This window comes from Sphaerodactylus townsendi, linkage group LG10 (genome assembly GCF_021028975.2).
Source record: "Sphaerodactylus townsendi isolate TG3544 linkage group LG10, MPM_Stown_v2.3, whole genome shotgun sequence".
NCBI classification, from domain to species: Eukaryota; Metazoa; Chordata; class Lepidosauria; order Squamata; family Sphaerodactylidae; genus Sphaerodactylus; species Sphaerodactylus townsendi.
In genome coordinates, this window is record NC_059434.1 from 78139961 (window position 1) to 78164447 (window position 24487).

Here is a 24487-nt window from a genome sequence, read left to right on the forward strand (position 1 = left end):
CACCCAAAAAAACCCAGGACCTTCTGAGAACTGAGAATGTGCTTCAGCCAGATCTATCTATCTATCTATCTATCTATCTATCTATCTATCTATCTATCTATCTATCTATCTATCTATCTATCTATCTATCCATCCATCCATCCATCCATCCATCCATCCATCCATCCATCCATCATCCATCCATCCTCTATCCATCCATCCATCCATCCATCATCATCATCATCATCATCCATCCATCCATCCATCCATCCATCATCCATCCATCCATCCATCCATCCATCCATCCATCCATCCATCCATCATCCATCCATCCATCCATCCATCCATCCATCCATCCATCCATCCATCATCCATCCATCCATCCATCCATCCATCCATCCATCATCCATCCATCCATCCATCCATCATCCATCATCCATCCATCCATCCATCCATCCATCCATCCATCCATCCATCCATCATCCATCCATCCATCCATCCATCCATCCATCCATCCATCCATCCATCCATCCATCCATCCATCCATCCGTCAAATCCATCAATCCATCCAAATCAAATCCGTCAAATCCGTCCGTCCGTCCGTCCGTCCGTCCGTCCGTCCGTCCGTCCGTCCGTCCGTCCGTCCGTCCGTCCGTCCGTCCGTCCGTCCGTCCGTCCGTCCGTCCGTCCGTCCGTCCGTCCGTCCGTCGTCGTCGATGATAAATCCGTCCATCCGTCCGTCAAATCAGGTTCGTTATATTTTTTGGACCGTAGCCCTCCCCAGTGAAGGAAACTGAGGGTGGGTTATTGCATCTATAATTAAAACATGCAATGGACATGCAATGAATATGAAGACAGTGGTTCCATCTGTGATGTAGCAAGAGCCGTCAAATGGTAGACGGTTCCCTCCCCCCAACCCCCATCCACAGGGGCCTGGATGAAGAACTTATGGCTATCGGCTGGCCAAGAAGCCTGGCGGAACAGGGTCCTTTTGCAAGGCCCTGCGAGAAACTTTTAGAAGGGATCCCTTGGGGCCCTGGTCTCCTTAGGGAGCCTGTTCCACCAGGTAGGGGCCAGGGCTGTGAAAGCCCTGGCCCTTGTAGAGGCCAGCCGGATTTCTCCTTTGACTACCCGGAGTCATATTCTGCTGATCTGCTTTTTTGAAATTAACCGGTTACTAAATAAATCTTCAGTGTTGTTTGTACAAATCCTGCCTTGGTGATTTCCATATTCTCCTTGGGCACCACAAAACGTGCCTTGCAGCAGCAAATCCGTTCCTATACACTTGCCATTTTTAAGAATAACTGGTAACTGAGGGAAAGGTTTATAGTCTAAAATAGACCTGGTTCCCTAAAATCATAGGAGGCTGAGTGAGTCCCCTCAGTTGGTAGAAAAGGCCTGGCATAGGTACCTTTGGCATAAGGAAGACTTCATTTTTGTTTTCATGTCCAGCCTAACAAAGAGCACTGAAGAAGTAGCGTTTTCTCCTGACGTTTCGCCTGCATCTGTGGCTGGCATCTTCGGAGGAATCGATGATGAGTAGTAAAAGCAGAAGATGTATCCAGCAGTTTTACTTACCATCAGATCCTCTAGAAAATGCCAGCCACAGATACAGGCAACGCTCAGGAGAAAATACTAATTCCTGGAATTCTCTAATACCATACAACCGGAAACCCCACAACACTCCAGTGATTCTAGCTGTGAAACCTTCGACAATAGAACTGGAGAACTTGAAAAATTGAGGAGTTTTATGTCATCAGTTTGTCTTACAAGCCCTTTCCTCTGTTCCAGACACGTAAGAGCTAGCTAAAGTTCAACTCTGTTGGGAAGAGAGCACCCCCACATTCTCAGAGGCACTCTTGTCAATTGAAAAGGTCATAGTTACATACATTTAACACAAATGTTTGCATCTTCATCTATGTATGTTGGTGGGTTGGCACACAGGGCTTTTCATAGCCATGTGACTCTTTTAGTTGATAGTAATTGGAAATGTGGTTCTGTGTGCGCCAGGGAGTGAGTACTACTTGGAGATCTAAAAGCAAGACGTCACGAAATGAAAACCAGGTCTCAGTGCTCAAAGAACAATTCTCAGGGCTGTATCCATGAAAATGTAAGCATGATGCCACAAAGATGATTAAAGCAACCATTATCTCCATTCACAAAAGAGTTGTACGAATATTCTGGAAAGGGAGACCATTTTTTAATTTGTTTGTTTGTTGTTAGGTTGCCGGGTTATATTTCTGCAATTATTGCTGGCAAGGAATTCCATAGCTCCAGTCTACTCCCCTCAAACCAATCTAATTTTTGAAATGGGATGTCTGTAAGCCAGGTTTCCCTAACAGATCATCATGGAGGTGGGATGTGCTTTCTGTGCACAAAATATGGATGTAAATTTTTGTTTTACCAGTAGCTTTTATTGGGGTTTTTTTTTTTGCTCAGGTCAATTCCCATGCATCCCATCACTCCATATAGGGCAAATTCACCTCCTCTCATACAGCTTGAAGAGGTAGGAGTTGTACATCCTACATGTTTGTAAATTGACCCAGGCGTTTTCCCCCCGGCCAAAATATCCCAGGGGGAAACCAGGATCAAACATACCGGGATGCTTCCATCTTGGTTCCTCCCTCCGCACAGCAGCCTGTCAGCGCGTTCAGGCTGGGAGGAAGAACTCCAGGTGATTATTCACAATCCCCGTTTAGAAGAAGAAAAGAGTTTGGATTTATATCCCCCTCTTTCTCTCCTGCAGGAGACTCAAAGGGGCTTACAATCTCCTTGCCCTTCCCCCCTCACAACAAACACCCTGTGAGGTAGGTGGGGCTGAGAGAGCTCTGAGAAGCTGTGACCAGCCCAAGGTCACCCAGCTGGCATGTGTGGGAGTGTACAGGCTAATCTGAATTCCCCAGATAAGCCTTCACAGCTCAGGCAGCAGAGCTGGGAATCAAACCCGGTTCCTCCAGATTAGATACACGAGCTCTTAACCTCCTACGCCACTGTTGCTCTCTTTTTAGTTTCATTTTCCTCGCTTAGTTTCATTTTCCTCGCTGACATTGCCGCACATGCACGAACTGTCCCGTTTTTCTGCTGTTCTGATTGGCTGCAGTCAGCGAAGTGGGAAAAATAAACTGGTCCATCTCCCGTGGTGTCTGCATGGGAGCGGGACGGTTTTTTAAAAAGAACCTGTGTGAGCCTATGTTCATCGTTTTTTGAAAGGCACAGGATAAGGGAAATCTCGCGGGCCCGAGTTAGACTAGGAAGCCATGCAGAAATCATGGCCAAAATGGGATGGCTCACTTCCTTATCCCAGGATATACTGGCAGTGGGGAAAATGCCCAAGTTCTACAAAAGACAAGTTTCTGGGGCTGCCTGCTCCAACGAAAGCTGGCCCTGGAGTTGTCACAGTCCAATTCCCCACAGTTTCTGAAGAGATTGCAAAACAGATTGCCAAGAAACAGACGCACAAGTTACACCAACAGCCAAGTCCCAGCGAATGAGGAGAAATAGCAGACCATTGTTCTCAGGGTGTCAGGGTTTAGGATTTTCCCCTCTTGGATTTCGGAGAAGAGGAGAATCCCTGGAGAGAAAGAGAAACTTAAGGGCAAAGAAGAACACTCCGTGAAATCATAAAACAGCAGGGGGGGAGGGGGCAGAATTGCACAAGAAACTGCTGGCTTTGTTTAAACAAGCTGGAATGGCTTTTAACTGAGTAAAAATGTGCCTTACTGCAGGATTTTGTTTAGCTTAAAGCTAAACACAGCTCTTTGCACCATCAAAGATGTTTCCTTGGTGAGTACTAGTGGCTTTCTTTGGAAGCATTATGGTAACTTGTGGCTCTTAGAGACACCAAGGTGTTAGGGCCAACCTCCATGGATACTTCCTAGAATTACAACTGATCTCCAGAATACAGAGATCAGTTTTCCTGGAGAAAATGGCTGATTGACTGTACAGCATCATATGCCTACCAAGTTTGTTTGCGCCCGGGGAATGCGTGCACCCTGTGCCCCTGACATGCCCTGCCTGCCCCCTCCACGCTCCTGCACCAGCATGCGCCTGGCGCGTCGTGGCCTCCCGTCCCATTGGTGCCACACCACTGCCAAATCCTACTCTTCCCGGATACCGCCTCCAAAGGAATTTTTAAAGCTGGAGTTGGCAACGCCATGCAGAATACGGCCAGCCAGAGTTTTTTTTATTTGTTTACTTCATTCATACCCCACCTTTCTACTCACTGAGGACCCAAAATGGCTTATGCTGTTCTTCTTGACTCCATTTTGTCCTCTCACCAGCGCTGTGAGGTTCATTAGGCTGAGCGAGTGTAACTAGAACAAGATCACTGTTTCTGCACTCCTACGTCCCTGCTGGGTGACCTTAGGCTAGTCACAGTTCTTTGGAACTCTCTCAGCCCCACCTGCCTCACAAGGTGTCTGTTGTGGGGAGAGGAAGGGAAAGGAGCTCGTAAGCCACCTTGAGTCTCCTTACAAGAAGTAAAGGTGGGGTATAAATCCAAACTCCTCCTCCTCCTCTTGTTCCTGCTTTCATGGCAGAGTGGGGAACTTGAACCTGGGTCTCCCGTATCCTAGTCTGACACCATAAACACTACACCACATGGAGTTGAGACCAATACATTGCCTTTTTGGGTAGGAAGAAGCCATTTGGATTTTTTGAAGCACAACCAATAGAAGTTGTGAACTTTTGCATTTGGTTTGGGGGAGTTTGTTTGTTACAAGGCAAGGGAAATTATGCCACATTAAGAGTAGCGTATTTAATCAGTCCGGATACCTGCCTTCCACCCATCTTCAGGTTGTATGTTTGTACTGAACGCATATCATAAACACCATATGCTTCCTGTAATCTTTCCTGGCAAGGAAACTGAATCAATAGAAGTCTGTTTCTGGGAGTGTCTACCCTTTGGGGAAGAGAGGAGATTTGAAATAACGTCTGTGACAAGTTGGGCATCTTTAGATTAAGATATCACTGGGCTTTAAGCCATTTGTGGAGTCAAGGCCCCTTCCATACATGCAGAATAATACACTTTCAATACACTTTCAATGTACTTTGCAGCTGGATTTTACTTTGCAAAATAACAAAACCCACTTGCAAACAATTGTGGAAGTGGATTGAAAGTGCATTATTCTGCATGTACAGAGGGGGCCTAAGTGGTCTTTGGGAAGGTTAGATGGAATTCCAAAGATCAGACTAGGGCAGGGGTAGGGAATCTGCGGCTCTCCAGATGTTCAGGAACTACAATTCCCATCAGCCCCTACCAGCATGGCCAATTGGCCATGCTGACAGAGGCTGATGGGAATTTTAGTTCCTGAACATCTGGAGAGCCGCAGGTTCCCTACCCCTGGACTAGGGGAATCAGCTTCTGGCCCACCATTACTAAGTCCAACAACATAAAAACTGAGACCATCCAAGTTTGATTCTTACAAGCTTTCACGTGGATGTGGCTTGCACCAAGAATAAAACTTGGTTGGTCTTAAAAGTGCCACTGGACTCAAGACGTTTTTTTCTTCAGCTTCAGATTATCTGCAAACACATGGCAGTTTTGCATTATACTGAGTCTAGAGTTGCCAAACTCCAGGTGGAGCCTGGAGATCTCCTGGAACTATAATTAATCTCTGGACTACAGAGAACAATTCTGCTGGGGAATACAGATGCTGTAGGAAAGGTGGATTCTTGGGTATTATACCCATCTGAGGTTCCCTCTCCTCCCAAAGGCTCATTCCGCACATGCAGAATAACGCACTTTCAAACTGCTTTCAGTGCTCTTTGAAGCTGTGCAGAATAGCAAAATCCACTTGCAAACAGTTGTGAAAGTGGTTTGAAAACGCATTATTTTGCGTGTGCGGAAGGGGCCTCATCTACCCCCAATCTCAAGGAATTCCCAACCCAGAATTGGCAACACTAAATCACACAGTTGGTCTATATCTGGTAGCATATTGCTGAAGTCTTTTCCACCTCTGACACTTTTAACTAGCTCTTCCAAGGCTTGGATTTGGGGTCTTCTGCGTGCTAAGGATAGCTGAGGCTCTTCCTGGTCTGTGTGCGAAGCATGTGTTTTATTACTGAGTTGTGCAGTCCCCAAGGGTATCTCCTTAGATAGACTAAAGATGTATTGGGGCGAGGGGAGGGGGGTGGAGTGGAACATGGCACTCAATAGAAAATATGCAAACTGAAACTAATGAAGCATAAGAAAGATGGTCCAGCCTTGTCCGTGATTGGAAACTACACAGGATCAACAGTGAACAGTACTTGGATGGGAATCCCCGAGGAAGTCCAGGGTTACTAAGAAGAGGCAGTCGGCCAGCAATGGCAAAACATCTCTTGCCTTAGAAACTATATGGGATTGCTACAGTGTTGTGGTTTTTCCGGGTGGTATGGCTGTTTTCCAGTAGCATTTTCTCCTGACGTTTCGCCTGCATCTGTGGCTGGCATCTTCAGAAGGACCTCTGAAGATGCCAGCCACAGATGCAGGTGAAACATCAGGAGAAAATGTTACTGGAACACGGCCATACAACCCGGAAAAACCACAACATCCTAGCGATTCTGGCCATGAAAGCCTTCAACAATATATGGGATTGCTTGCAAGTCAAGCTGAGACTTAATGGCACATTCTACCACCAGGTGGCAGGGCATTCTTTGTTACACCATTCAACGTTTCAAAAATATTTTCACACCTGAAAACAGATGCACATATGGCTGATGACGAATTATTTGCGAACTCATGTGTAGATTCGCTTTGAGTAGGGTGAAGGTGTGTTTGGGCACTGAAGGTGTCTTTTATATTAGCTGGAAATGTCAGGTTTCTGCAGCAGCAGAGAATAGCAATCTGCCAATAGATCTGCAGGTGAAATATGCTGCCAAACCTTCCCCAATTCCCCCCTCCCCTTGCTAATTTTTAAAACAATATCAGTCAGCTAATCATTTTTTTGTTTCTTTTTTTGTTAAAGACTGTGTGTGGAGTTCTTGTTTTCCGGGAGAGGATCTTGTCCTGAGAGCTGGATGATTCAAGGATCAAGATATGGCATGGGGTTGACAAGGATCATAACAGTGACTACTGAAAATAAAAGTCAGTCTGTGCTCTTATGGCTTCTTGATTTAGAGAAAAAAAGAGCAATAGTATAGTCCACATATGGATTGGGATGGCCCAGGCTGGTTTGATCTTGTCAGGTCTCGAAAGGAAAGTAGGGTTCAACCTTGGTTAATAATTGAATGGGAGACCGCCAAGGAAGTCCAAGCATCACGACACGGAATTAGGCACTACAGGGTCACCATAAGTCATCAGCAACTGGATAGCACTTTTCAGCACCCTCAGTACAGTATTTTATCTAAGTATCTTTCTGAATTAGGGTGTTGTGCGTTTTCTGAAGATGCCAGGCACAGATGCAGGTGAAACGTCATGAGAAAATGCTCCTGGAACATGGCCATACAACCTGGAAAACCCACAATACCCTAGTGATTCTGGTCATGGAAGCCTTCGACAATACATCTTTCTGAATTGTTTTGTTACTGTACAATCCAGTGGTGGGATCCAAAAATTTTAGTAACAGGTTCCCAGGGTGGTGGGATTCAAACAGTGGCATTTCTCTGTTACTGTAAAAAACTCTTACTGTAAAAACAAAGTTCCTAATTTCCAGCTGGTATCTTTCTGTCCATAATTTAAACTCATTATAGCAAGTCCTATCGTCTACTGCCAACAGAAACAACTACTTCTCCTCTAATTGACTGCCTGTCAAATACTTCATACTTTCAAATACTTAATTTTGTTTCTAGAAATCAAAAGAAGGATACTTTCCTTAAACAAGGAACTTGACCATATTTCTAAAACATGTTTTCAAAACAGCCCCACAGGGAGAATTATCCCGTTTTCTACCTTCGCTAACCAGCCACATAGGAAACAACCACACTTCATGATTTTTGGACCTAATGGAATTTCTAACGGAAAAGCAGACCCAATTAGTAACCCCCTCTCGGCACACACAAATAATTAGTAACCCACTCTCGGGAACTGGTGAGAACCTGCTGGATCCCACCTCTGGTACAATCCTGACACCTGTCTTAGAAAGCCCTCCTGAATACTTCTGTTTCACTTCTGTTTGTGGAAAGTCAGGAGTGTGGAAGCACTGAGGTTCATTGAAAGGACATTATTCAAAATAGTGTAAACAGCCTTATCAGACGTTCTCTTAATTGTAAAGGATTTATTGGGCATAGGGTTGCCTGTCCCTTTCACAGAGGTTTGATGGGATGTTATTTACCGGTTGACACTTATTTGCCTACATGCTCTGACCACACATTAAGCCTAAAGGGGCAAGTCATTTTTCTCCACCCAAGCCTCACCCAAGAAAATCTCACAGGAACTGATGTTTATTCATCTCTCCACTATGTTTGCCATTGAATTTATCTGCATTGACCGAGCACTTTAACTCCTTATCAGTTCAGAATATTCAGGTGCACACTATAGCACCATAGCATCTCAGCCGATGAGAAGGAAGCACCATTTCACCAATGGCTGTGACATCAGAGTAACCAAACCAATGATTACACAACTGTTGGGGGACAAACTGGCAAAACCACTATTTATCGGTAAATCTGCCTTCCATGTGTTTTCATATGACCTTATCCAGTATGACCTCTCATTCATCAGTATGGTGGCGGAAAGTGCCGTCAAGTCACAGCCAACTTAAGGGCAACGTGTAGGATTTTCAAGGCAAAATTGCCATGGCCTGTCTGGCCTTCCCTGGCAGTCTCCCATCCCAGTACTAACTAGGGCTGACCCTGATTAGCTTCTGAGCTGAGATCGAGCTAGCGTGGGCCACCCAGATCGGGGAATTAAACCAGTAGCTTGCATTATATAACAGCAGAAGAGCTAGATTTGAGTCGAAGAAGAAGAAGAAGAAGAAGAAGAAGAAGAAGAAGAAGAAGAAGAAAAAGAAGAAGAAGAAGAAGAAGAAGAAGAAGAAGAAGAAGAAGAAGATACCTCAGATACCTTGTGTGAAGAGAAGAAGAAGAAGAAGAAGAAGAAAGAGATGCCTCCAGATACCTTGTGGTAGATGGGGCTGAAGAGTTCTGAGAGAACTGTGACTGGCCCAAGGTCACCCAGCAGGAATGTAGGAGTGTGGAAACACATCTGGTTCACCAGATAAGCCTCTGCCACTCAGGTGGAGGAGTGAGGAATCAAACCCAGTTCTCCAGATTAGAATCCACCTGCTCTTAACCACTACACCACTCTGGCTCTCCTCAAAGCCATAGAGTCCACGCTCTATAGTAGTGATTTTCTTTGGGTGAACAAACCTCCATTATCTGGAGATCAGTTGTAATTCCAGGAGAGCCCCAGGCCTCACCTGGATGTTAGTAACCCCAATTTCAAGGGAGCTTTAACTCTGAATAGCTTATGCCTCCCCCCAAAAAACTTTTTGTTTTCTAAGGTGCTCCTGGACTAAAATCTTGCTCTTCTACTGCAAACACAGTAACCCTCCTAAAATTATAAAACCACAGCAACTGAGAATTCATAATTGCATTAAGCATTTCCTGTGTATATCCCCTCATCTCAGTTTTAGATCTGCAACTAAAGAAAATTGCGACCGTCGGGAGAGGAACACATTTCCCCACATCAGCTATTTGGCACATAGTAAAAAAAAAATGCCTGAAAGCGGAAATCCCCCAAATCATTTACAGTTGTTTCTGGTGGGCCCAAGATTTTCAGTTTCCCTCCCTTTGGACTTCTTCTCTTGCCTGGCTTGTGTTCAGCTCATTTAGGTCATTTAGCTGAAAACACTGGTATGAGTGAAAATTGAAAGCCATTATATTTTCCCTTGCTTGAGCAAATTGCCCCCGAGGGCCGTTCGGCAACACAACAGCTGGGCTCAAATGAAACACTACCATAGGCGTGGGTCTTGAGAGTTGAGCTCCTCAAGGGTGAGCATACATGAAATTAACTGAAACAGCCTGGGACGGTAGCTCTTGACGTGTGGCTCCGGACCCAACAGTAAATGATCTCCCAGATGGGTCACAACGCCAAGAAGGAGGATGAGAAAGAGGGTGAGCAGGAAGAACAGGTTCTGAGGGGCTGGATGGGATTTGGGGCTTGTGTAATGTGAGAAAAAACAGAGCCAGCAGGGTGTAGCAGTTAAGAGCGGTGGATTGTAATCTGGAGAACCAGGTTCGATTCTTCATTCCTCCACATGAAGCCTGCAAGGTGACCTTGGGCCAGTCATAGTTTTTTCAGAACTCTCTCAGCCCACAGGAAGGGAGGCAATGGCAAACCACCCCTGAATGACTTGTACTTTGAAAATCCTCCAGGGTTGCCACAAGTCAGCTGTGACTTTGCACACAATGTGCAAAACCCATGCTAAAGGCAGCTCGTACCAAGAAGAAGAAGAAGAAGAAGAAGAAGAAGAAGAAGAAGAAGAAGAAGAAGAGGAGGAGGAGGAGGAGGAGGAGGAGGAGGAGGAGGAGGAGTTTGGATTTATACCCAGTGGTGGGATCCAAAAATTTTAGTAACAGGTTCCCATGGTGGTGGGATTCAAACTGTGGCGTGCCGCCAATGGGGCTGGGCAGGGAGCGCGGCAGCGAGGCGTGGCGGGCATTCCAAGGCCGAGGGCATTCCCTGGAGTGGGAGCCTGGTGGCAAGGACAGCATGCCGCATGCCATGTCCGTCCTTAGGCGGGGAAAGCAGAATGCCGCAGGCGCAAGAGCTGCCCGCCATGCGCCCAGTGCACCTCCTGCTAGACTGCTTCAAGTTCTGCGCGCTACTGCTGAGAGGAGGGGCGTAACTAAGGCAAAAATCACGTGGCAAAATCACCAATTAGTAACCCCCTCTCAGCACTCACAAATAATTAGTAACCTACTCTCGGGAACCTGTGAGAACCTGCTGGATCCCACCTCTGTTTATACCCCACTTTCTCTCCTGTAAGGAGACTCAAGGTGGCTGACAAGCTCCTTTCCCTTCCTCTTCACACAACAGACACCTTGTGAGGCATTTGGGGCTGAGAGAGTTCTGAAGAACCGTGACTAGCCCAAGGTCACCCAGCGGGAACTCACTGCCATGTGTTGGGGGGAGGGCCACTAGCTTGGTGATAGAAAATGCCATCAAGTTGCAGTCAACGTATGGCCACTCCATAGGGTTTTAAAGGCAACAGATGTTCACAGGTTCCAAGATATGTTTCGCCATTTCTTTATTTCTTTAATTTATATCCTGTTCTTCCTATTGGGATTCAAGGCAGATTATGCATCGGCCGGATCGACATTTTTTGAAAGGGGGGCAAAAGTACAAAAGAATGCCTTTCATATATTATATACATTTTTCTTTATATGTACATATATAATCTATATGATCAACAATTTTTTTAATGGTAGCATAAATTATGTTGACCTCTATGAACTGGTAATGAATACTTATACTTTTGCATTATTTTATCTGTGTTTTAAATATTCAAACCACAACCCCTCCGCACACACAAAAACCCAACACAAGGAGAACAATTTTCAACCACAGTAGCCCAACCCGATAATACCAATTAATTCAAGACGCAATCTTAAACACGCTTATCTGGGAGTAAGTCCACTTGAAGGCAGCCAGGCTTTCTCTTGATTGAATTAAATTTGTCTGATTAAAAAGGAACACAGAGATCATTGAAGGTTAATGTAATTGCACCTTCACCCTCTTCTAGATATCTGCATATACATAAACATTCAAAAGCTCATAATGTACAGTTCATATACCTTTCTTCTTTGCTTGTTATTTTCCTGCTCTCATTAAATTTCTTGCCCTGCTTCTCCTCTCTTGAACTATCCGTCTCGGGCTTTCTATGTCTATGTGTCTCTTTGTTTTGTTTTTAATTATTAATACACTTTTCAACAAAATTGCAAAAAAACTAAAAAAACAATGTTACAGAATTAGACCATACAAAGACTGTAAAGGACCTAAGCTTTAAGACGCACAGTTACTTTTTGCTCAATGCCAGCCTTTGCAAAGTGATTGGATTAATCACGGAATGAGTTAGGTTGGAGGGGAAACAAAAGAAATCAATGGGAGCCATTTTGTATAAAATTCTGGTTTGGCCAAGTCCCCGGATAAATGCCTCTGATGAATCACTTTTTCCATTAAAGATCCATTGATATTGACACACACCACAGGTTTTAACTAAAAGGGGGCACTCACTTTTCTGTGACTGAGCAATTTTTGTGCCTGCAGCAGGAATGAATGAGGTTATATAATGCTTGTGATTTTTGAACTTGTGTTGGAAGATGCCTGGTAGAAATGGTCTGGGATCTAGCTTATTAATATTAATAAAAAATGACTTATATCAAGGCTCCCTCCCCCCGCCCCCCATAAGCAGCATGCACTGGCTCCCTAGGAAGTCTTCAGACATTAACCAGACCGTCTTAGCATCAGACAAATTAATGTATCAAGTGGATTTCAACTATACTACATTTAGCAGTAAAATGAGTTCGCTGTCCTCTTTGAAAAGCATCCTCCTAATATTTGACAGTAGGCTGAAGCTCTTGTAACCCCCATGCTCAGAATGGGTTGACCCAGAAAGGGGTGGAGACCCAAAGCAGGAGAAGGCTGCAGACCTCATGTAGTTTGGAGGAGACAAGGCTACCAGACCTTGGTTTGTATAAGCCCTTAACACCTTGTTAAGGTAAGTGCAATATTGTTGGAAACTACTGGGAAGGTCGTTGTTTATTTTTGCTATGTTGTAAATGTTGGAGTTTATTGTTTCAGGGTTTCTTTTTATGTTTGTAATGGGTGAGAGTTCTCCTGGAAACCTTCATCATGTTGAATCCTGTTCATCAAGCCCTTGGAGTCTTCAGGAGCCAACCCACTTGCAAAGAAGAATTGGACTTGGCAGTATCAGTAGACTGTAAATTAAGGACTTGAAAATGCAACCTGAACAGGACCTTGAAGTGTGATGTTAAATGTTGATGTTATATGTTCTATGTTAAGAAAGTAAACCATTTTGTTTTAAAAAATTTGTTGTTGCAAACTCATTCCAAGTTCTGCCCCACAGAACCCACAAGCTGAGGTTACACTCTGACTAGCTATTTTGTCGATTTGATATAGAGGTCATGATGTTGGGCTAGGACCTGGGATGTCTTGGGTTTGAATCCCACACTCAACCATAGATGCCTTCCAAGATGTCCTTGAGTCCGTCTGAATCTCTCGACATAACCTCCTGCCACGCCTACGCTCGCCCTCTGATTTTATTAAGAACTTGTGATGGATACACAACAGGCTATTGCCAGAGCTCATATTCAATAAGCAGAGCAGTAAATATAGGGCCAAGCTAAAGCCTACCCTTGATTCTCCAATTAAAAGCAAAACCGCTGATGGACACAACAGTCTCCAAGGTCAGAGGATGACATGACTATGGGGAGCCAGTATGGTGTAGTAGTTAAGAGCAGATGCACTCTAATCTGGAGAACTGGGTTTGATTCCCCGTTCTTTCACTGTGGGGGCTTATCTGGTGAACCAGATTAACCTTTGCACTCCAACACATGCCAGCTGGGTGACCTTGGGCTAGTCACAGTTCTTCGGAGCTCTCTCAGCCTCACCTACCTCACAGGGTGTTTGTTGTGGCGGGGGGGGGGGGGGGGAGAAAGGAAAGGAGATTGTAAGCCCCTTTGGGTGTCTTACAGGAGAGAAAGTGGGGATACAAATCCAAACTCTTCTCCTCCTCCTCCATTCCCAAGTTCAAAAGCAAAAACCGGCATAGCGTGTCAAGCAAGATGCCAACATTTTCCAGGAGACATGGCAAGTTTGTGACACTTACCCTCATAAGATGGTTGCTGTCAAGATTAAGTGGAAGAAAGGGAGCAATAAAGAAACAACTTTGGGTCCCCATTCAGGGAGATATCAACTAAAAAAAGGAAAATAAATAAATATCTGATCCCAGAATGTAAAGATTACCTGCAAATCCATCACTTCATTAATTTTAAAAATGTTCATAAACTGCTTTTTCAGCAGAGATGCTGGGCAATACAGTCTAGTCTGTTAAAAAACTATAACCAAAAAACCCCAAAACCCTAATAAAACAGTTAAGATAATATTAGCCATCAGAAAAGTCACTGTAGATCCCAAAAGGGTCAAAACATTAGGAAGAATTTTACAGTACTTTGGGAATCCAAGCAAAGATCTCTTTGGCAGCAGATAGACAGCATTTCTCCCTTGTTTTGAATTGCTGATATTTGCATCATAGAAGAGGCAGCAGTCGTTAAAAAGAATTAATAATGACATTGGCAAACCCAGCTTAGTCATTCATGCTTTCCATACTGAACAGGTAGCTTTCAAAGAAGGGGTATGCAGAACAATTGACAAATAGGTAACAGATCTTAAAAGGCTGATGACCAAGTATGAAAAGCACCCCAATAATACTTGAAAGTAGAAATCCCATCCCTTTTGGTTTATTACATATGTTAGATTTTTACTTTTATACTGCTCTGGTTACCATTAGAAAAAACACTAAAGAGAGATACAATAACCAGGAATATTATGTGTTGAAAAAAGCGGTAACTGGAGTGATATCAGCAATTCTGTCTCTAGCCTGGTTGTATTGTAGGAATCCCATTGTTTTAGATAATTTCCCCCCTTTCTTCCAAGTTTGTTCCTTCTGCTGAAGAATAGAGAACGGTGACTTCCAAGCAAATGATTTCCTTATTTACTAAGATGGTACATTTTATTTATTTATTTAATTCAATTTGTACGCCGCCCTCCCCACAAGGGTTCAGAGCTTCTTACAGCAGTAAATGGGTGTCATTTGTATGTTTTACCATGGGTGTCATTTGAATGTTTTACCGCCATCTGTTTTTAGTAAGCTGTGATTATGTCTTAAACTGGCTGTTGCTGTTTTAATTGTTTTTAGACTGAATTATGAGGTTTTATATTGTTTAAATACGGTTGTTGCCGCCCTGAGCCCCTTGGGGAAGGGCAGGGTATAAATACAAATAAATAAATAACATATAAAATTTGATTATATAGACAATTAAACAATTAAAACAGTTATAATAATTAAAATCCAATCTAGTCTAATTGACTAAAAGTGTCATTTAAAATTCTGACATAGCACTGCTAGTCAATCTTGATTCTTCGCCCGGTAACCTCTATATTTTTAAAAATAACATCCGTCATTCAGCGACAGCTTATGCTTTGTCAGCATAAGATCTGTCTTATTTACAAATATCAGTTAGGAGCCACTGATTACCAGATTACCTGATTACTGGATAGCTTAAAAAGGGGCTTGGACAGATTGATGGAGGAGAAGTCGATCTATGGCTACAGATCTTGATCCTCCTTGATCTGAGATTGCAAATGCCTTAGCAGACCAGATGCTCGCAGCAGCAGCAGAAGGCCCTTGCTTTCACATCCTGCACGTGAGCTCCCAAAGGCATCTGGTGGGCCACTGCAAGTAGCAGAGTGCTAAACTAGATGGACTCTGGTCTGATCCAGCAGGCTCTTTCTTTTGTTCTTATCCTGAATTGCTCTTTTCAAGAATTCAGTCGAGGTAGCAAATAAAAGAGCTGAGAAAAAGCTACAACTGATCAAAAATTTGCACACATAAACTGAACACTGTTTTAGAAGGAAGTAATTTGGAAGAGTCCTTCCAGTTCCTGGAAATCTTTACAGGCATCAGGACACTGTAAGGTTACAAGGGGCGCTGATGCGTTTGTCACAGCGCGTCACACCTTGCAGGCCATTCCTAAGCAGAGTTTTACCCCTTGCAAGCCTATTTACTTAAATGGACTTAGAAGGAGGGCCCTTTGCACTGTTAGAAGCCTATAAATACACTGTGTGGGAGAATGCCAGCAGCTTATTTGGCATGGATCCAATATGGTCTTTTCCAATCCGCAGTGTAAAAAGCTTTCTGATTCAATCCCCTGGTACCCTCTCCTACCTATTAATACTGTAATAACGTTAGAGACAAATGTACATTCCTAAATAGAGACGCACTCTTCTAAAGCCATTAAAAGATTTGTATCGCCGAAGGCTTTCACAGCCAGAATCGACTGGCCGTTGCGGATTTTCTGGGGTGTGTGGCCGTGGTCTGGTAGTTTTTGCTCCTAATGTTTCGCCTGCATCTATGGCTGGCATCTTCATTGTTACGTCATGGTAAGATGCGTTTGTGCCATGGACAGAAAGGCATCATACCCAAATATCTCTGAAGATGCCAGCTATAGATGGGGGCAAAACGTTGGGAGCAAGAACTACCAGTCAATGGCCACACAGCCCAGAAAACCCACAACAGTCATGAAAATATTGCACTGGTACAATAAAGAAGGGATTGTGGCCTATGGAGGAGCATCTACTTATGGAGGAGCATCTGCTTAGTGTGCAGAAGACCCCAGGTTCGATACCTCCCATCGCCACTTAAAAGGACCAGGTAAGAGGGAATGTGCAAGCACAAGTCGGGTGCGGCTGGATGCGGAGCTGTCCAACCCCACCTGGATCTGTGTCACTTGATTTCCAGTAGATCCCCGCAAACTGAGGACCTTTCCAATGCAGAACTGGAAGGGAATAAAAATGGCACAGGCGCGCGCGCCAAACCTGGACTGCAGCGCGCGATCCATCTCCCCATCCAGCCTGGATCTGCACCGTGAGCAACACGCGCCGTGCAAATCACACAAGCGCACACAGAGACACACAGAGACACACAGACACACACACACACACACAATCGGCTGGAACTGGAACAATACAGCTTCCTCCTCGCCCAGGGAAGGAAAGCCAGAGGAGAGGGCTTGCTCCAGCCGTGCAAATCCCCCCCCTCCTTCCTTCTCCTCCCCTTTTGGCACTCTCCAGCAAAGGAGCCTCGCAGGGCCAGGCTGTCCCCACCCACCCACCCACCCACCTCTTCCTATCAGGATCCAACTCTCGCCCTCCCCTCCTCGGGTGTGCCGCCCCCTCCCCCCTTTCCCTCTCCTCTTTGCAAGCTTGCAAGCGAGGCACAAGAAGCCGGAGCTCTTTGTCTCCGACCCCCCGGGACGCTCCAGCCCCCAAGGCGGCTGCAACCGTGAGCAAGCCCCACCTCTTCCCCCAGGGAGACACCTCCTCCCGCCAGGTCTCCTGCAGGTGCAACAGAGCCGGGGATTTGCGGGCCGGACCCCCCCAGCCCGCCCCACTACAGTCGGTAGGTGGCTGCCCGAAGGCTCCCTGGTCTCCTTCCTCCCGCACGGACCCTCCGTTTTGCAACCCGCCGCCCGCGCCCCCGCCCCTGCAAGACGCATGCGGACCCGGAAAGGTGGCGGGAGGTTCATTGCAAAGGGGTGGGTTGCAAATCGGGGGGCCCCGGGGTTGCAACATTGCGACCTCCTCTTCTCCCTCCGCAGGTCGTTGCCGATGCTGCTTCTTGCAAGGTTTTCGGTTTTCTAGAATAACATCTCGTGCATGCTCCATTGTACCTTTTGCACAGAATACAATCTGGGCTGTTCCGTTTGCACGCGCGCAGCCTTATCTCCGTTTACTCAGGACGTGGAAAACCCCGGCCATCCTTCCGCCTTCGCTGGCTCTTTCTAAAGCTCGGCAAAATACCCCCCCCCCCCTTTATTGCCGTGCCTTTATTTGCAAGCATGTGGAGGGATGCCTGGCCACCCCCGCGCTCCCCCCTGGCTGGGAATCTGGCCATCAAACTGCAGCAGCAGCGTCACTGGGATGCATGCCCCAGTTTTGGCGTTTACCTGCTTGGGCGACGCATCCTTCCTTGACAGTATGGCCCAGATGCCCCCCCCCCCCCCCCCGGCCCGGTTTATTGCCTCCTTGTGCCGCATGTGTGTTCCAAACCACAGGGGTTACTGCCCATGTGCTCAATTTAAAATTTTGCATCTATGTGATGGTTAGGGTGTTGTGGGTTTTCCGGGCTGTATGGCCGTGTTCCAGTGGCATTTTCCTCCTGACGTTTCGCCTGCATCTGTGGCTGGCATCTTCAGATCTTCAGGCGAAACGTCAGGAGAAAATGCCACCGGAACACGGCCATACAGCCCGGAAAACCCACAACACCCTAGTGATTCCGGCCACAAAAGCCTTCGACAGCGTGTGACAGTCAATTTAAAAGACCACTCTGATCATTTCAAAGGGCAACCGTGTTGGTGAGCAGCCAAAGAAGCATGCTTGCCGTCTTCACTGTGGAGCTGTCCACAAGGTTGTGGGGGTGCCGCTTTTGAGGGGTCAAAGCCCCCTTGGTGTCTGACAAAGAGAGATTTGGCTCCAAAGCTCCTGCCCAAAAAATCTTATTGATCTCTGACTGGACTTGGCTTTGTAATAATCCTTTGTAATAATGTTAATTTTGCTCAGTCTTTTTTTTTTTTGATGGGGGCGGGGGAATGGGTTAAGTGTGGTCCTGCATATTTGTGAAGATGCATAATATCTGTAGTTTCACTGCCAAAATCCTCTTTGTGATGACTGGCGGTGTACTCACTGGGGCTGTGAGGAGACCGGGAGCAATCCCACGCAGGTCCCTGCCAAATGAGAGGGACAGGATTTCCCCTTATTGCGTCCCCAAGTGCCGTTTTTTATTTTTTGCCAAGGAGAGGATCGGCAGCTATTCCTGTATAAACTTCCTGCCTCGGTGCCCCCCTCCCCCATTAAGAATCAAGGATGCGGTACTGTAGGAGAGCCGGTGTGGTGTAGTGGTTAAGAGCAGTGGGCTCTAATCTGGAGCACCGGGTTTGATTCCCACTCTTCTGCATGATTGGCGAACTCTTAACTGGTGAACTTTGTTTCCCCGCTACTACACATGAAGCCTGCCAGGTGACCTTGGGCTAGTCACAGTTCTCTCCAAACTTTCTCAGCCCCACCTACCTCCCAAGGTGTCTGTTGGGGGAAAGGAGCGTGGAAGATGCCTTTGGTCTCCTTACAGGAGAGAAAGGTGGGGTATAAATCCAAACCCCTCTTCTTCTGAGTCAGATAGCTCTAGGTTAAGAGGATAGCATCTTTCAGGCCTCGTCTAGGTCACCCTGACCTAGATAACCCAGGCTAGTCCAGGCTTGTCTTCTTGGAAGCTGTTTTGTACTCGGATGGGAGACCAAGGAAATCCAGGGTCGCTATGCATAGACAGGCAATCACAAACCATCTTTGTTTGTCTCTTGCTTTGAAAACCTTGTGGGGTTGCTGTAAATCATAGCAGCATAAAAAGAGCCCTGCAGGATCAGGCCAGTGGTCCATCCAGACCAGTGGTTCTCAACCTGGGGGTCGGGGCCCCTTTAGGGGTCGAACGACCCTTTCACAGGGGTCGCCTAAGACTCTCTGCATCAGTGTTCGCCATCTGTAAAATGGATAAATGTTAGGGATGGGGGTCACCACAACATGAGGAACTGTATTAAAGGGTCGTGGCATTAGGAAGGTTGAGAACCACTGATCCAGTCCAACATCCACACAGTGGCCAACCAGTTCCTTTGGAGCGCCAACAAGAGGGCATAGATAACCTTCCTCCAGTATTGCCTTCTACCTTTGGTATTCAGGAGTCAATTGCGTGTAGAAGTGGATGTTCCTTTCCATCACCACAGTAGTACCCACCGATAGGCCTATTCTCACCATGGTAGTAGCCACCGATAGGCCTATTCTCCAAGAATTTGTCTAATTCCGTTTGAAAACCCTGTGGTCGCCACTGTATCCTATGACCGCAAATTCCACATTTCATTAACTTGCTGTGTAAAGTACTATTTCATTTTATCATCCTGAATTTACTACCCATCAGCTTCGCTGGATGCCCTCCAGTTCTCTTATTTTGGAACCGGATGGCACTTTCCAGTTCCACCATCACCCCTAGACGGACATGTGGCCCATCATCTAAAGAGCACCGTGATTCTTATTTTGCAGTTGGCCTGCTTTGCCTCTGCCAGATTAAGCCCCCCCTCCCCGCAACACATCCCCTATTCCTCAACGTCCTAGAGTTTGTCTGCCTTGCTGAACAAAAAAAAAAAGATTTTTCCTTGGTCATACCCTTCAGTTGCTCTCTGAAAAGAGGAACTCTTTAAAAATACATACAAACACATCGAACCAACATTGTACCGTATATTGATCGTCGTCTTCTTGGGAAAGAGGTTTCTGTTTTTTTGTGTACAACATATAAACGCATTATATTATGTAATTCTTGAGTGCAGCTGGATTCTGGAGTGAGGGAGTGGAATAGCCTCACTCTTTGTGAAAAGTCAGTCTGAAAATGTTTGCCCTCTGGCAAAGAAACGTTTCCAGACTGTGCTTACCTGTTAGAAAATGTTAGATTTACAATTATTTGTTTTGTGCTGGGGTCCCCGACACGGTGACCGCCAGCACCTTTTCTGACTCCTGTCAAGTGTTTTTAGGAAGTGGTTAGGGCCAGGTAAGGCTTTTGCCCAGCAAGGCTTCTGAGGGAATTTGATTGGCTGTGCAGATTTTAAAAAATGTTTGTTTTGGCAGCTTCATAACACAAGGATCACGGTATTATTGAAATGATAGGACTCTCATCACAAAATACACTAGCGGAAGCAAATCATCCCTGTTTGTGGCCTTTTTGGATTTAAAGGGGGCCTTTGACTCTATCTCCAGAGACCTACTGTGGAGAAAACTGGTTAACCTAGGAATTGACAGAAGGCTACTTACACTAGTAATGGCCTTACATCATAATACTACCTGTCAAGTCAAATGCTCTCCTGATGGTATATGTAGTTCTCACGTACCAATTAACAGGGGTGTCAAACATTATATGCTGATGACGCTATATTACACTCCCATACAAAACCTGGCTTGAAACGTTTACTGGCACGACGTGTTGAATACTGTAGTCATAATAACCTGACGCTTAATTTCGCAAAGTCAAAAATAATGGTTTTTGCTTGTTCTTGGAGACCATTCAGTTGGCCAATAAACAATGAACAGCCCCACCCACCTCACAGGGTGTTTGTTGTGAGGGGGGAAGGGCAAGGTGATTGTAAGCCCCTTTGAGTCTCCTACATGAGAGAAAGGGGGGATATAAATCCAAACTCTTCTTCTTCTTCTGGAACAGGTGAAACATTTTAAATACTTGGGTCTCCACTTTAATTACAACTCTTCTTGGGTTACCCAATGGAAATTGGCTGTTGAATCAAGCAAACCATCAGTCGCTATTTTCGCACCAAACGCCATGAATTTGTACCTGCTGCCATTAAGGCATTTAATTCTAAAACCACCATGCAATTACTATACAGAATCCCACTGTGGATACAAGCATGGACCTGTGACATGGAAAGAGTTCAGTCATGCTTTCTCTATAGCATGCTCAGCTTACCTCATTCAGTCCCATATGCTGCAGTCTATTTGGAGGTGGGCCAACATTTACTCCATACAAGAGCATGGTGCATGACTTTCCAATTCTGGATACGATTGTGCTTTAACAACTGCCACAAAAGTTTTACCTATCAGGCTCTTTCTCTCATAGCCAAAACTGAGTGGTGGTCCTTTGTTGAGGCGAAAATCCATGAAATGGGTCTATCATTGGACGCATTGGCTTTAATGAATGCCAATGAGCTAAAGCTATCAAAAAGAGATTATATGATCTCGAGTATAGTTACCTGATGCAGCAGGCAAATAAATGCTTCTCTCCCTTGCACTTGGGTATACCGTTAAAACGGTATACCATGCCTAGATATTTCCATTTGGTTTTAGAACCCAAATTGCGACGAGCTCTGACTCTTGCCAGGTGCAATATTCTCCCTTCAGCTACCACTCAGGGTAGAATACAGAAAGTGCCCTTTAATGAAAGACTTTGTCCCTGCAGTTCAGCTTATGAAGAATCAATCCAACACGTGATATTACATTGCCCGTTACACAGCTTAGCCAGAAATAAATATCTTGACCCGTGGATAAAACCCCCCAGTGATAATACTGATATATCAATTCTGGTAACTATGCTGGATTGTGGATCTGCAAGTGTATTGGAAGCGTTGGCTAACTTTTTGTGCTCTGTCATTAGCAAACAATTATAACTGTACTGGATATTGTATTTATTACACTGGTGTTGCCACTGTTGCTGTTATATTGTTGCTGTTTTAATTATGCCATTAAAGGTTTTTATTTCTCTCTCTCTCTCTCTCTCTCTCTCTCTCTCTCTCTCTCTATCTATCTATCTATCTATCTATCCACCTCTTCTGGCAGCCATCTTGTGGCTGTGCCCACTGTGCTGTGTCACAATTCCAAATGTTCCCACAGGCTCGAAAAAGTTGGGGACCCCTGGTTTAGGGGTATAGTCTGGGTTTGTAAATCTTCGGAATGGAAGGACAGAGGGCCAAGAAACCCATCAGTAGGTGGGGGTTCGGAAGATTCCTTTCAGAGGATCAAAACATCGAAATGGCGAGATGCGGTCTCAAAGATATAAATGAGAGGTGGCCAACCTGGCCATGCTGGCAGGGGCTGATGGGAATTGTAGTCCATGAACATCTGGAGCACCATAGATTAGCCACCCTTGATTATAAATCGTTGTTGTTTGATCCAGTACATTTTAATATATGTGCATATCATATATCATTTCTGTGTGCGAAACAGCTGTTGTGAACAATATGATGACTTTCCTTGTACGGGTGCAGGCATTCACATGTGCGTTAGAAAGAAGTTGCAGGCCACCCTACCTGCAGATTCAGCTGCTGGAATCACATGAGTGCAGTATGGGGTTGTACCTCTGAACCACATCAGCTGGAGAAGCAGTATGGTATAATAGCTAGAGTGTCAGACTAGGATCTGGAAGAACCGGGTTCTAATCCCCACTCTGCCACAGAAGCTTGCTGGGTGACCTTGTGCAAGTCACACACTCTTAGCTCAGGCTATCTGATGGGGCTGTTGTGAAGATAAAATAGAGAGTGGAAAAAGATGTAAGCAACTTCGGGTTCCCGCTTGGGAGGCAGGTGAGATACAAATCATGTAAATAAAAACTGTAGCCGTTCACAAGAGCAAACTGGCTGTCGTGGGTTTTCCAGACTGTGCTGTCGTGGTCCGGTGGTTTTAGCTTCTGACGTTTTGTGGCTGCTATCTTCAGAGGCATGTCACAATAACATGTGCTGTGAAGAGAAATACATCTTACCGTGACATGCCGTGACATGCGGGTGAAACGTTAGGAGCTAAACCCACCAGAAAGCCCACGACAGCCAGTTGATTCCGGCCATGAAAGCCTTCAACAATACACCCCATAAACGAAATTGGCATAAGAGATCAGCCCGAGGGCAAAAACAGGGAGGGGAGCTCATCAGCAAATAGAAACGGACCCTGAGAGATATGGGCAGCTGGGGCATATACAAAGATGAATTCTGATCCTTTTTATACGGTGCTTATTACAGAAGGCAGGAAAAGCTATTGCAAGAATGGGAAATTAAAGACACAGCTTTTCCAGCAGCTATTTTGGAAGCCATAAAAATCCAAACGGGAATTCAGCTTTGCAAGGCTGGAGAAAACCCTCTTCTTGCTTTCATTTAAAATATCCTTGCCCCGCCTTTCTGCTTCAGAGAAGGAGCCAAGGTGCCTTACACTACATTGCCCTAGTTCAGGGGTCTGCAACCTGCGGCTCTCCAGATGTTCATGGACTACAAATCCCATCAGCCCCTACCAGCATGGCCAATTGGTCATGCTGGCAAGGGCTTATGGGATTTGTAGTCTATGAACATCTGGAGAGCCGCAGGTGGCAGACCCCTGCCCTAGTTGTTACGTCTGGCTCATGGCATTGTGATTGCCCACCTCAGAAGATAATCCAGGTATCTTCTTCAGCACTCCTGGTCAAGGTCTCTTGAGACTGTGAGATCAAAGCGGAGGACTTTCCAATGTCGCATGGCTCTTCTGCCGATTGTATGCCGTGTCCCAATTTTATAGATCGGCTCCTCTGCCTGAATTTGTTTTATTCATTTATGCCCCACTTTTCTCCTCAATGGAAAGCCAAAGTAGCTGACATCATTATTCCCATCTTTAACCTTTCAGCAACAAGAAGAGTTTGGAATTATAGCTTGCTTTTCTCAACCATAAGGAGTCTCAAAGCATCTTACAAATTCCTTTTCCCTTCCTTTCTCCACAGCGTACACCTTGTGAGATATGTGGGGCTGAGAGAGTTCTGAGAGAACTGTGACTAGCCCAAGCTCACCCACCAAGCTTCATGTGGAGGAGTGGGGAATAAAACCTGGTTATCCAGATGCCTTCTAATCCACTCACATATTTGTTGAGGCTGATCATCTTGGCAGGAGAAAGTGGAGAGGAATTGCATCTGAACCCAAAAGTGATGGGTAATACTCTAGGAATCCCCTGAATTCTCTGTAGTCTTTACCATAGAGATTGGGGGATTCTTAGAGTGTTACTCAGAGGTAACTTCTAGGTTCTCCACTTTTTCCCACCATGATGATAAACAGCACTGGAAAACCAATCTTTGAAGGTAGGTTGGGCTGAGAGAGAGAGTGAGAATGACTGTCCAGTTTCCCTGGGAGAACAAAAATTTGATCCTAGGTCTCTCAGATACTAGTCTTGACACTAACCACTATGTAATGCTGATTTTTGCAGAACTTAAGTGTGCTAAGTCCAGTTAGTTGAACCCTT

The 24487-nt window shown here is 45.4% G+C and overlaps 1 protein-coding gene across 3 annotated transcripts in view; it reads left to right on the forward strand.

The window, feature by feature from the left end:
• Positions 1–16962: 16962 nt before the first annotated feature.
• Positions 16963–24487, forward strand: part of TMEM150C (transmembrane protein 150C) — a 38289-nt gene continuing 30764 nt past the window's right edge. For 2 of the 3 annotated variants that reach the window (XM_048509605.1, XM_048509606.1), the window contains exon 1: positions 16963–17102. The gene's annotated coding sequence lies outside the window, so the exon portion shown is untranslated. The remainder of the gene's footprint in view (positions 17103–24487) is intronic. The other variant, XM_048509607.1, reaches the window with a different exon arrangement.